The 14187-nt window shown below is 36.7% G+C and overlaps 1 pseudogene; it reads right to left on the bottom strand.

Annotated features, from left to right (window-relative positions):
* Positions 1-10912: 10912 nt before the first annotated feature.
* Positions 10913-11478, bottom strand: LOC138814312 (podoplanin pseudogene; annotated as a pseudogene).
* Positions 11479-14187: the final 2709 nt, after the last annotated feature.

Below are 14187 nucleotides of genomic sequence, written 5' to 3'. Positions count from 1 at the left end.
CACACTTTTGTTGGAAATTGCCTCATTTTGGTTAATGAAATTATATGGAGACAAGAAATATAGAATTCAACTATGCACAAAGGGAACAAGACAAAATTGAAGTTAATTGGTGTTTAAGTCCTGCACTGTTAGCAGAAGAAATCAGCATCTAAAAAATGAATACATAACCAGGATAAACAGAAATGTCAACCTCTAACCTTAAAATGACTAAATTAATATTATTCTTTTGATAAAAACAAAAGCTAGTCTTTGGAAACAATCCAGACAGGCACTGAAATGACACAGTAATAGTTGATAATTTTAATTCAGACATGGTGTGCATTTGTCTCTGACATCTCTGATTAGAATAACTTCATTTTTTTGTGACTTGCTTTTCAGCTGTACAGGTATATTTGTTCCCTCATGTCATTGTCGAATCACCTATTTCCAGACACAAAGTAACTAGCCAATATATGCTACCACATTTCCAATTGAACAGATTCTTAAGCAGTATTATTGTAATTCCTTTTTCTACCTCAGACATTGTGAAAGGCATTAGTTGTAAAGCATTGTTGAGTTGACAAGTCTGGAGTTGCTGCTGACACTGGAGGAAAAAAAAAAAGACTTCCCAAAAGGTTAAAACCTACATTTTATCAAAGAAAACAGCAATGAAAGATTTGAACTATTGTGTCTTGAATTATTGCTGGCTGAGATACTCTACTGAATCACTTAATCCTTTTAATACTCACCTATTTTAGCTTTTATACAAGCATCTGCTTATACAAAGCCTACGTCAAATTCCAAATCCAGGAACTATTAGAACTGCTTGCTAGACTGATGGACTGTGCTGGGAGCTGTGAAAAGACAGAGAAAATGTAGGAATCAGTATCACTGCCACCCAAGAGGGGCAGACACTTAGTTCCCCAGACTTTTAGCCTTCCGGTTTCTAAGTTATTGGATTTCTTCTAATGCCCAGACTGTTTCTAACACCCAAGAACAAAATGGTGTCAGGAAAGCAGATATGTTGATGTAATTATTTTTGTTAAGCTGCTAGGTCTATTGATTGAGACTATCATAGGAAAAAAATACTATAGAGGCTGTTGTCCCACATGACTTTGAAATCAATTACAGTCGAGTTCAAGTCTCATGTGACAAATCTAATGGAAAAGATTGATCTGTTTAGTGCAAGGTAAGTACTTACTATTAAGATTTGATTCTGTTATGCTCTGAATAGGATAAACGGGAAAGAACAAAAGACCAGTCATTCTCCTGTTGCTTTTCCTCTTAAGACTTGGGCAGCAACAAAATATTCCATCACCTCCCTCCCATACCATTTCCATCACAGAAAAGATAGAAAGAAAGCATAAATGTGAGGACTGAAAACTGAAGTCATTGGCATTAGAAACAGAAGTCACTATCCTACTGAGCAGAAGTTTTAAAAACAATCTAAGAACAATGCGAAAAAAATAGCACGGGAAGCAAATTGATGATAAAATCACATACTTAGATTGTCATGTTGTGTAATTTGAACATATACATATTACATTTGTCAGTTGTTTTCAATAAAGCTGAAAAATTCCAAGTGCTGGAAAGCATGTATGACTCAAATGTTATATGTTTTGTTTGTACACACACACACACACACACACACACACACACACACACACACACAACACACATACACACACTGTCATGAAAAGACTGTCATGAAACTACTTCAATACATTAGTGCAAAGGGTTATTACTACATAGAATAAGGTTGAGATGATATTCTGACTATTTAATGCTTTCATGTACAGGGTTATTCATGAATTTAAATATAGCATTGCTACTTCATATGACCATGTGAATTCAGAAGATTATTTGAATATGAATAAATTCTGTAGAAAATATTTTTTAGAATTAAAGGCTGTGTGGCATCACATGACTTCTGGCATTATATAATACACAACTTTATCCTCAAAATATTAGTTAATACTTGACTCATGGATGTCATCTGCCAAACCTGAATAGTTTAATATCTAAAGAGATACATTTATGTTTATTTTTGTTTATTGATTGAGTGCTAGTTAACTTTCCTTATCATATTTCTTTTTGTTTCTTATGGAACATCATTTTGTAGATCTTCAGAAATTTTGAAAACACAAGTGATGCTTACAACCCTTTTTAATGTCTATATTCCATTCTATAAAGCTGGAGTAATATAAGGGTTACTATTATTATACTACCTAATTTAGAGACCACTAAGATTTTTCTGAAATTTTCTAACTTTATTTGCAGAGAACTATCTATAAATATGGTTTTCATGAGCAAGATAAAAACATTCAGCACATGTGAGGAGTTTGTAACCCACCATTTTTTTAACTCTCATAGAGTAGTAAAATCCTTGATTCAAAGAAGCTGAATTTAAATAGCAAGCATAAATTCTTTGTGGGCACCTCCATCATTCTTCATGAATAAGCCCAAAAGAAAATTTCTACCAATACATAAACAAGTCCTCCAACTACACACATAAAATGAAAATCTTGCTACTTAGAAATTATTGTAGGGTAATGAAAATACAATTTGGATATTCATTAGGTATCCATGAGTTGTAAAATGTCAAACAACAACAAATGATTCAATCTGGAACGAAAATAGACATTAATTACTGTATAAGGAAAAAATATGGAAACATTAGGTGAAAGTTAGTAGTGGTAACCAGTTAACCTAAGATGAGTACAAGTTTACTTGCAAATAAATGTGACAGTATATGAACCTTTCTTTGGAGGTTCTGGAAAAGATAGAAGTAATATAATCTTCTTTCAACTTAAGTATTATTACTCGTAGTAGACCAGTTAACAGGCCTTCTACTGATACTTGTTATTCCCAATAAAGGATGATCATTCAAGCATGCATGTGATAGACAAGAAAGGACTTTTGTAAATTCAAGTGTTTTTTCTACATTAAAAAAAAATTCTTTCTAAATGTTTTTTGCTTGTCCTGGATCTTGAACTCAGGGCCTGGGTGCTGTCTCTGAGTCTGTTTGTGCTCAAGGGTAGTGCTCTACCACTTGAGCCACAGTGCCACTATTGGCTTTTTCTGAGTAGTTTATTGGAGATTAGAGTCCATGGACTTTTCTGTCTGGGCTGGCTTTGAACTGTAATCCTCAGCTCTGAGCTTTATGACTAGCTAGGATTATAAGCATGAGCCACCAGCTGGCAGCTGTAAAACTTTAAAAAAATATATTTAGAATCATAAGTGTTCTGAGGCCCACACAAAAATGATAATAATAATTTGAAATAAAAGTTTAAAATTATTATCATTAGATTTCAAATTAATCAGCATTAATAGTAGTAGATGCAGTTTTCATTATCCAAATGATGTTCACTGGTGGCATTCTGTAGTTCAACCTCACAGAAAAGAGAAAAGACTCACTGTTCTCATTCCTCTCTTCTAGTTTAGTTTTCATTAGTCAATTATTCTCTCAAAATGAGTAGCTTCTACATGTTTATTGAACTAAGTAATTACAATTGAGTATTTCAATTGAGTATGTTACCTGATGACTGAAACATTTTAGCATAAAGACTACTACATTAATTTAAATATGTATCCTGTCTACAAGAACAAACTTAATAATTATGTATACACACGTAATTATTCACATGTGTGTACATGTGAAATACAGAGAGAAGCAGGGATAGAGAGAAACTGAGAGAAAGACAGAAAGACAGAGAGGGTGGGGAGAGACAGAGAGAGGAGAACAAAGAAAGAGGACAAAGACAGAATGAGAGAAAGAAAGGAAACCTATGGTCTTCTCCTATGTGTATCTTAGGAAAGTTTTGCAAAGGCTTTGTGATTGTGTGAAGACTTTGGAGCCCTGGCAGCTTTCTGAGATACAACCCAGTCTGAAGTGCAGATGATAAAAGTTAATGCAAGTTTCCTGTGAAAACAGATATTACTGAAATGCTAGGATGGACTTCTTCCTTTACATCTTTATAGCTTTTGTGATAAAAAAAAATGACTTAGTTTTTTTCCCTTTTTTTGGCCTAGATTTGAATTTTAAAGAGCTTTAATCTGAGTGATTCTGTTACACTAGAATGTCATCATAAGTCCTTTTTAAAAATTGTCCCCAACTACTCTGTAACATATCAAGGGAATGACACTACAGATAAACCATCTGGAAGGGTATGATGTTGAGGGAGGAAGGCTTTCTCAGGTTTGTTATGGTTGTTCATCCCTTGGAGGATTTTAAAGGAGGATGAGTAGCATTCATCTGGAGTTGCTGTGATGCAGTTTCACTAAAGTACAAGAAATGGTGCAACATTTGAACGGGAAGACCCAGAGCACTACTAACATGCACTGCTTGGTAATAATGATGATATCTTTTTTAGTATGGTGTTTACAAATTTTAGAATGCTTTCAAAAACATTCTAGTATAATCTCTGCAAAGCCCCACTTCTGTCATAATCAGCATTCTAATCTACTTAATCTCACAAAATGGGAACTTTTTTGTGATGGTTAATTCTTCCCTAACCTTAATTCCTCACAGATTTATTCATACATATATGCCTTTAAGTTTCTCCCCATTTCCTCTTTAGCTGCAATTTCATGAACCATTACTCTTGCAAATCCAAACCTCTACCTTCATGTAGGCATGCTCTTCAGACACTAGAGTTAATTTTAGAAATGCAGTTATAATCTCAACATTGTTCTAGCAAAATCCTCCTGGAAGCCAGTCCATACTCCTTACTGAAAAGATTTAAGCCTTTCAGACTCTGGCCTGAGGTATCTTTTCTTGTCTTCTTCATTTTTGTCTCTTCACCTATTCTCTTTGGTCTAGAGTTTGCCAAGTGGACTTGCAAGCCCACTGGCTGGTATGTTCTACAGCTTTGACAAGTTCTTCCTTCTTCTATGTGGAATAGCTCTCTTTTTTCTCATACTGACACCAATGGCCTTTGATCAGGAAGGATTTGGACAGGACTGGAGAGGGCAGTAGAGTTCCAGCCATAAATAGTCTTAAACCATATTATGGAAGCATGGACTTCACATGAAGAGAAATGGAAAATTGGAAGAATTGTAGAAAAGTTTCTGGTGCCCCATGAATAGCATTTTAAATCATTGATGGACACTATAATAGAGCACCATCAGGAGAGCAGCAAGCAGAGACACCAACTGGAAATGTTTGGAGTTAGAAGAGGTGAGCTGATGACTACAATGGACTAAGGGGAGTGGTATTGGAGACTTTTAAGGCAGCAAACTTGGCAACAATGTAATTAACTTGATTTAGGATGTGTTTGTAACACATAGGTCACATTTGGAATAATGGAATCTATTTTTAGGGGTCTGGATTTCTCTCCCCTTATCGTCCCTCTGAGTTTCATGAGACACGTTATTACCTATACTACAATCTGAGGATCTAATTTTCAGAAGTGATTCATAATTGGATGATGTTGCTATTTTTATATAAATTTGAGTGAGTAAATTAAGGTCATGGTAGCTGCTTGATTCATTCACTATCACAGAGTTAATGAGGCAGAGCTGGGGCCATACCATCACAAGTATTCTGTCAGCTGTTCTAAGTATTTTTTTTTCAGCAGCAGAGAATTTGGGATTTTTTAAAACCAAAAATGAGTCTTTTGTCAGCATAGAATTTCACCAAAATTAGACAGGGTGGCGTTAGTCATTAAAAAATCATTTCCCCATAAACCACCAGAGTAATAAGTGGGTTTGTGACTCTTGGGGGGCTTTTGTCAAGGGGGGCTTTGTTGATCTCTTACTGTAGTGCAGCCTCAGAGTGCTGATACACTCCTTTCCTTGTAGCTTCTGTGTGCCTCATAAAAGTTGGGGTGTTTGTCTTTACTAAGGCAAGCTTTTGAGGTGACAGAGAGGAAATTTATTTTCAAGGTCCTATTCAATGGAAGCAAGGATATGTGTTTGCTGAGATTGTGAAGGACTCTTCTGGAAGGATGCTAATATGATTTGACTGTTAAGAAACAGGTGGTGTTCATGTGTCTTCAGGCCATAAGGTAGTAATTTAAGCAGATGACTAGAAATACAAGCAGCATACAGAAGCCTATAGCAAAAAAAAAACAAAACAAAAAAAGGAAAAATCAAAATCAAAATCTTGGAAGTGCAGTATGAAGTGCCGAATAAAACAATTCCACGTTCATGGAGTTGTTCTGAAATGCCCACAATGTAGCTAAATAAAACCATTTGTTTCAAGTGAATAAGTCATGATAGTGTGATGGAGGTAAAGTCTGCTATCTTTTCTTTTTCTTTGTAATACACTTGAGCCACCTTGATCATAAACCAAGACAAAGACCAGGAGAGATGTTGGAATCCTCCCTGAACCAGACATAGTGCTGTGCCCTCTCAATCTGCATGGATCACAAGAACTGAGAAGATACTTCAAGAGATAGACCAGTGAAGTCTGCCCCTCAGATTCTTGTACCACTCAGAAAGAAGTAAATGAATTTGGTTTGAATGATTTGGGAGAGACTTTGCAGCCATGTGAAAATTCAACTTTTGATGACAAACTGAAGGAAACATGTCTGACTGCCATTTCAAATATAAGGTGGCTGCTGGAGGCAATACCAGTACACAGAGGAATGGACCTATTCCACATAGACATCCCAGAAGACCTGATCACATTGGGACAGAAATCTGATGAAAGTGTCATAGCAAATAATGACCAGAAAGGTCTTTTGCAATATGCCAAATATGAAACTCACAATAAAACAAAATTATAGCTGTTTTGATAGTGCTATCTATTAAGTACATTCATGTAAAACTTGAATGAGACTAAGGGGTAAAAGGAGAAAAAAAAACATTTCATTTCGTCTGAAATCTACAGAAAAATCAAAGGATCCAAAAGTGAAGAATGACATTGCTGAATGAAAACAGAAGAGAAGGGAAGAATAAAGAGAAGGAAGACAAGAAACCAAGAAAAGGAAGAATAGTAGGAGGGATGAAGGGAAGGATAGTAGGAAAGAAGGAAAGAGGGAGAAAGGGAGGGAAGAATGTAAGAGCTAGGAGGGAAAGAGAAAGGGAAGGAGACAATGAGGGAGGGAAGAACAAAGGAAGAAAGCAAAGAAAGGAAAGAACAAGGAAGGAGAGAAGAAAGGAAGGGAGGAAGGAAGGGAAAAAATGGAAGAAGGGATGAAGGAAAGGAAGGAAGAAATATATTAAATTTCTAGTGAGTATCATAATGCCATAATGAGTATAAAATTCTAATCAATTCTTTATGTTCTCATTCAGGCAAAATACATACCAATCAATTGATTGATGTACTTTTAATCTGTCTTTTAATTACAATGTTGAAATATTTATTAGCCATTTACAAATGAGAAGTAGCTGATCACCTTTCTTTCCCATCTCCCACCAAATTTTATTAAGGAATTTTACGTTATTCTGAAGGTCTTCAATTTTAACATTATTTTATAAATGTCCACAATTTTATTTTTCTTATTTTATTTTATTTTAAATACCATGATGATGACAATTATAGCATTATCTTCTCATGGGCTGATGAACAAATACTAGGAACTCTGAAATGTTTTTGCATAAATAACTTTTATTTTTCAATACAACACTGGTAATATATAATTAGGGGTCAAATGACACTTACCTGACAGTATAATTGGCAGTAAACATACCTGATCTGGCACCTGCCCAAAGTGTGATTCCTGGCATGAACTTATTTTCTTGAAGGACAAGCCTTGAATCATGCAGTGTGGGTTGTGTCAGGCTGTAAATTTGCTACCATCTTGGAGACAGCACAGTTCACATTTAGATGGTCAGGAGGTGAAAGTTCAGATCATTGGCTACAAATAAGGCACTGCATCAGATAAAAATGACAGAAGACAGGCATCTTGATATTACAGCAAGATGGAATAGAGGCAAGCAAATTGGGGTGAAGGCAAAATACAGACTTGGGCAAGAGAGAGAAATAACTCATACTTGAGGTCTGGGTTTAGAATAAATGAAGTTGTATTATTTAATAGACAGAATATTTTAAATCCATTGCTGTTTATGATTGTTTTCATGTCAGTCACAGACATGGAGGTTTTCTTTTCGCTACTCAGTTTCTCTAAGGTCTTAACCTGTTCCTAGTTAGAACTGTAGTACAAGTCTCCAGAGCAGTGCTTTTAGGAGGTCAATCAGGCCTCGTTACTGAAGGAGCTAATTAAATCAGTAACCCTAGCAAAGATCATGATTTTAGCAAGTGCTTGTCTGAGCTGAATATGAAGGTGTGACAGTAAAGTTCTGAAGATTTGAGGGATGGAGGCTCATAAATCCCTGCAAGAGTTTATGAATACTGTGCACATCAATGCCAAGAGCTGTGAAGGGTTTGAGAATTTACTATACTTGAAATCTAACTAGCTAGCTTGCATGGTTTCATGGATTCTGAGATCAAGGACTTCCTTACTCATAAACAGCAATAGGCAGAGAAGAGGTGTGTGTGTGTGTGTGTGTGTGTGTGTGTGTGTGTGTGTGTGTGTGTGTGTGTGTGTGTGTGTGTGTGTGTGTGTGTGTGTGTGAAAGAGAGACAGAGAGAGGAGAGAGAGAGAGAGAGGGAGGGAGAAGAGAGGGAGAGGGAGAGAGATAGAAAGGGAGAGAGATTGAGGGAGAGGGGAGGAGGGAAGGGGAGAGAGTGTGAGTTCACTAAGTCTATCTTCCCACAGAGTAAAGTGTTAGATGACACCTGTTGTCAAAGTAGGATGAACTATCAGAATGAAATCAGAAATGTAGGGATTAACAGACCTCTTGATGGGCAGGAAGTGTGGCTGACAAGTAATCTAGAGAGGGACAGCATTCTTATCTTCCAAGGCTCCTCTCTCCCCCAACAGTGTGAACAAAGACTTTCAGCATCTCTGCTCACAGATACAAACAAACATGAGATCTCCTAGAGAAATGATTCATAGGAAGCCAATAATTTAATTACTTTTATCCATTTAGGACACAGGTTCTGAAAAGTTAGTAACACTTTGGGGAAGCACTGTCATTCAGGGTAAGATTTGGGGATGGACTTAGATGTTCAGGTCTCAATAGCAAAGCTGTCTATGCAGCATCCAAAATACTCCAAGTTTCTCACAAATAACTACATTTTTTAAAAAAAAATTGTCAAGATGTTGTACAAAGGGGTTAAAGTTACATCAGTAAGGCAATGGTTACATTTCTTGTCTAACTTGTTACCCCTTCCCTCATTCTTTTTCCCTCTTTCCCTCCCCCCAAGATCCCCCATCCCAAGTTGTAAAGATCATTTCCAATATAATCTCTTGTATCACTGTTGCAAAGGTTCCCCCCTTGTATTTTGTATTGAACTACTTTTTAGGGCAGAGAATATATGTATATATAGTATATATATATATATATATATATATATATATATATATATATATATATCTACATTTAATTTTTAACATATTAGATATAAACTACTTTGAAAAGTACTGATTTATGTTTATGGATATCTTTCAGCAATGACATTGTAAGGAATATTTTTCTGAGACCTTATGACTGGCCCTTTTCTTTCTTTCTTTCTTTCTTTCTTTCTTTCTTTCTTTCTTTCTTTCTTTCTTTCTTTCTTTCTCTCTCTCTCTCTCTGTCTCTCTCTTTCTTTCTTTCTTTTTTAAAAAAGAGTAGCTTTTATTTTGGAAATCAGGTCTTCTTTAAATTGGATTGCTTTAAAGATATTAGTATTATATAAGATTATTTTAACTCTCCCTATCTGTCCTCCAGAGGGAGAGAGCAAGCATTAGAAAAACAAAACAAAGCAAAACACAGATCTCCCTTTGCCCCTACCACGCAGCGGAACTTTAAGGCCTCTTTCTGTGTGGTGCTTGGTTCTAGAACAGTTGAGTCTGGCATCATGAGAGCATCCATCAGCTTTTGTGTCTGGGACTGAGAGCTTTGCAGGACAAAGCAGACAATCATTGCCATGAAGAGATAGGGCTTCTTCATCTAGAGAGGCAGGTGACACACACCTTGGAGTCATGGTAATCACTAGCCTCATGGTTGCTAGGTGACCTTGTGAGGAACAAAATACCTTCACTCAAGTACCGATTTCTGGCATGGATGCCTCTGAAATGATCCATCTGTACTTCCTCAAAGAAGTTGCTCATCACATAATCATCCAAGTGCGGGTTTTCTCCTTGATTATCTACATCCTATCAGTCTTCTCCAAAGGGATCCCACAGGGCTGGAATGTGTAGATTTCAACAGATAAACGACTAGAAAAATCCTTGACCTGTCTACTGAAGTCAAACCAGGGCTCAAGGACTCCATGAACATAAACAGCTTCAGATTCCTTCACATTTCAATAACAAAGAGGAGGCAAAGGGAAAAGAGACTTCTGTCTCTCTACCATCAACTGAACCATATTTTCTTGGTTCTAAATCAGTTAACATACTTGGATTTTTCTTTTTTGTTGTTGTTGATTTTCTTTGTTGTTGTTGTTGTTGTTGTTTGTTTTGGTGGCAATATTTGGGCTTGAAGTCTGGGTCCATAGGGATTGAGCCTCATCTTCACTATTAGCTTTTTGCTAGTCCATTAGAGGTAAGAAACTCATGGACTTTTCTGCCTGGTTTGGCTTCGACCTACAATCCTCAGATCTCAACTTGCTGACATAGTTTAGCTCCATTTTCTATGCACCTGGTTGTTTATCTAATATAAAATTTATGTTTACATCATATATATATATATATATATATATATATATATATATATATATATATATATATATATATATATATATATATATATACTTCCCCCCCCCAAAGCAATTGCTTAGAGGAGCTGAGACTGGTGACTTCTTTCCCCTCCAGTTTTGGCAAAGTGGTTGACTCACCAAGGGGTGAGAGGGAGGTTGGGCTCCATGGGTCATTCTTTCCCACAAGCTAGTCAGGCGGAGTGCAGTGGGAGTCAGAAAAAGTTCAGATGGGCTCATCCTTCAGGACGAGAACCTTCCAGAAACTTTCTACATAACCACTATGATGATGCCTCCAATGAAGCCAATGGCTAATAAGACCCCAACCATGATGCCGACCAGGGCCACCATGGCCAGACCACGATTTTTGTCTGTTCTCTGTGGCTCTTCAGCTGTCGGTGTGAATGGTCTTCTTATCCACAGGGTGGTGTGTTGCCATGTGGGGGGTTGTGGAGCTCTGGCTTTCTTTGTGACTGTCAACTGTTGTGCCAGATTTTATAGGTTGTTATAGCATTTGTTGTGCTCTTTGCCTTCGTTGGCACCTGTGGCCCCTCAGTAGGGCCTGTGGTCACCATGCTATCCTCTGCCCCCGCCATCAGCACACCGTCTTCCGCACCAGGAGTCACAATGTTGTCTTCCAGGTGACCCATGACAGCTCCCTTTGCTGAGTCTCAGAGCCAGGTGCTCCCCAAAATTCACAGCAGCACTGGCTTCCTCTACCTCTTTCCAGTGGATCTGTTCTCTGTGTCCGTCCATCATGGCGCCTCCATCATTGAGGTGAGTCCATCTCTGATGGCGACCCCATCCATCACGGCACCTCCATCATTGGCGTGGTTCCATCTCTGATGTGATCAGCCCATTTCTTCCTCAGAAGATAAGGATGGATCGATGGATAGATAAATGGATAGATGGATAGATAGATAGATAGATAGATAGATAGATAGATAGATAGATAGATAGATAGATAGATAGATAGATAGATAGATAGGCAGATAGGCAAACAGACAGACAGATAGACAGGCAAGCCGAGGGACATATAGGTAAGTAGATAGATATAGATAGACAGATATTCCCTGTACAGAAGCACATGGTTACTCACAAAGCAACAGACATTTGCATAGTAATATTGAAAGAACTGCTGAATAATCTTCTACTCCCAGAAGAATATTTAGTGAAAGAACATCTGCATATCAATAGAGATACTTTCATTTCTCCCACTTACCATTTCCTTTTTTTCTATTATCATTCTTTACCATATGAGCAGAAATCACATTTTTTCTATTATTTAGTATTCACTCAACAGCAGCAATGTAGAAATTAAGGTCCTAGGATGTGAGGATTCATAAGAGTTTATAAACAATGGTACAAATGAAGCCCTTTATTTCTAACCAAAATTCTTTTAACATTCTCTCTAATCTGCCTATCCAACTACATCTTTTTTTCTTCTTTTATTAATTTTTTAAATAAATTTCCTTTCCTCATCCCTTTCTCTGTATTTTATCTCTCCCTACCTCTCTTCCTTCCTTCCTTCCTTCCTTCCTCCCTTCCTTCCTTCCTTCCTTCCTTCCTTCCTTCCTTCCTTCCTTCCTTCCTTCCTTCCTTCCTTCCTTCTTTTTTGGCTTTCCATCTTGTTTTTCTCTTTCTCTCTTATTAAAATGCTTGTCATTATACCCAGTTCTATGTGTGCTAGACCAGCACACATAACTGAGTTCCATGAGTGAGTTACAGCCTCCAGTCCAACTTCATTATCTGTCCAGTCCAATCCATTCTACGTGTCTATTATATCAAGAAAAATTAATTCATAGTATTAACTAAATGAATCCATGTATGTAAACATAGAAATCTAATACTTCCATACCCTAGCTTGCCATTCTTATTCACTCTCTTCCAAAATATATTTCCATGCTTTTATGCAGCCTGACAACTTGACATTATATGTAGTTTCTCATCTCCAAGTTGCTATTTCCTTCACATGAAATACTCTTCTACTTTATATCAAGCTGTCAAAATTCTGTGAGTGCTTTAGGATCATCTCAGAGTCTTATTTGAATCTCCAATTATGCTCTCTTATTTTCTTGAAATTGTATAATACTTTCAATCTCTCTTTGAACTAAATAGCTTCTGACTTTAATTGTACTTACATATGCTCTTGTATTCCATTGTCCAGTGATTCAAGAAGTTAGTCAAGATTACTTTAATGTTCTATTGATTCATACTATATATGATAACTATTAAGAAATATTTTCATTAACTTTTCAGTAGCATTTTTTGCCTCAAATCAGTTGTCCCAAGTCTTAGGTTATATCATCCTTTTTCCTTCACATTTCTTTTTGTATTAGTAATAGGTTGACATTGTGCATTGGTCACATATTGCACACTGTAACAGGAATGAGCAATTTTTTAGAAAGTAATCTTTAAGAAATTCTGCCTGGATTAGTTCCTTATCTTAGCTATGGTGAATAATGTCACAATAAACATAGTTATACTGAAAGCTTTAGAGTGACCTTGTTTGGGATCATTTTGGTAAATGCCTAGAACTGGGATTGTTCAGTTATAGGGGAGCTCTATGTATAGTCTGTTTAGGAGCCTCCATACTTCTTTCCAGAGTGGATGAACAAGTTTAAACCCCCAACAACAATGCAGTAGCCTTCCCTTTTGGCCACATCCCCTCCAGCATCTGTTGTTATTAGAGTTCATGATTATAGTCATTCTAACTGGGGTGAGGTGGTATCTCAATGTTGTTTTGATTTGCATTTCTTTCATAGTCAGAGAAATTGAGCATTTCTTCATGTGCCCTTCTTATTTCCTCTTCAGAGAAGTCTCTCTTAAAGTCTTTAGCCTACTTACTGGGGGATTTATTTTTTGGAGTTCTAAGTATATTTCAGATATGAGGCCTTTGTCTATTGTATGGCTAATGAAGATCTTCTCTTAGTCCATGGGCTTTCAATTGATCTTGCTAAGCTATGTCCTTTGCCATGCAGAAGCTCTGTTTAATGCAAGCCTTTTGTCAAACCTTTTTTTTTTTTTTGCTTTATTGTGATTGTTAGATGAATGGATCAAGAAAATGTGGCACATATATATACTTATGGGCATTTACTCCAATGATTACAAACAAGGACAAACTAAAGCTACCAGCACAACTATGTTTATCACATCATTATTCACCATAGCTAAGATATAGAACCAACCCAGATGCCTCTCAGTAGATAAATGGATCAAGAAAATGTGATATATATGCACACACACATACACACACACACACACACACAACACACACACACACAATGGAATTCTATACTTCCATCAGAAAGAATGACATCACTCCATTTGTAAGGAAATGGAAAGACTTGGAAAAAATCATATTAAGTGAAGTAAACCAGACCCCCCAAAACATAGGTCCCATGGTTTCCCATATATGCAATAATTAATATATACATCTAGGATAAGGTGATCAAATGAGCAGAATAGCTCAAAAACTATGAACAAACGACCATATAAGATAATGTTAAGTGAAATGA

The sequence above is a fragment of the Dipodomys merriami genome, unplaced genomic scaffold (assembly GCF_024711535.1).
Source record: "Dipodomys merriami isolate MVZ:Mamm:240054 unplaced genomic scaffold, mDipMer1.0.p SCAF_6, whole genome shotgun sequence".
Lineage (NCBI taxonomy): Eukaryota > Metazoa > Chordata > Mammalia > Rodentia > Heteromyidae > Dipodomys > Dipodomys merriami.
This window is presented reverse-complemented; position numbering and strand designations above follow the sequence as displayed.